The sequence below is a fragment of the Triticum dicoccoides genome, chromosome 1B (assembly GCF_002162155.2).
Source record: "Triticum dicoccoides isolate Atlit2015 ecotype Zavitan chromosome 1B, WEW_v2.0, whole genome shotgun sequence".
NCBI lineage: Eukaryota > Viridiplantae > Streptophyta > Magnoliopsida > Poales > Poaceae > Triticum > Triticum dicoccoides.
This window is the reverse complement of record NC_041381.1, coordinates 263,910,060-263,910,549: the sequence shown is the minus strand read 5'-3', so window position 1 is coordinate 263,910,549 and position 490 is coordinate 263,910,060.

The following is a 490-nucleotide window of genomic DNA, read 5'->3' as shown; positions in this document are numbered from 1 at the left end:
GGCGCTGGCGGGTGAAGAAGGTGCATTGGGGGAGGGCCGCGCCAGCGGGGGAAGAAGGTGGATCGGGGGAGGGGAATCGTGGCAAATGGAGGTGGGGCGTGCCGGAGGAGGAGGCGGGTGGGGGTTGGTCTGAAGGAATCGTGGGTGCGGGGGCGAGTGGTGGTGTTAGCAGAATAAGAAATTGATGTGCAGAATAAAACTTTTAAGGGATGTTATTAAAACTAGTACAAATGCCCGTGCGTTGCAACGGGCAAAAAAAATTTATGCAATCATGTATCAAACGCTAGCGGACAAAGGTGGAAGATAAAGTTTAGCCTACTTAAAATCCTGCAATTTTTCTGCTTTCTTTCACTAAAATATTCGGAGCTACAACGAAGGAAACGGGCACATGAATCAGTCATGTTGGTTAAACACTTAAGCTAATCTTGCTAACCTGCTAACTGACAAAACTGATAGAGAAAACATAACAATACCGAAACAACTGCCATGG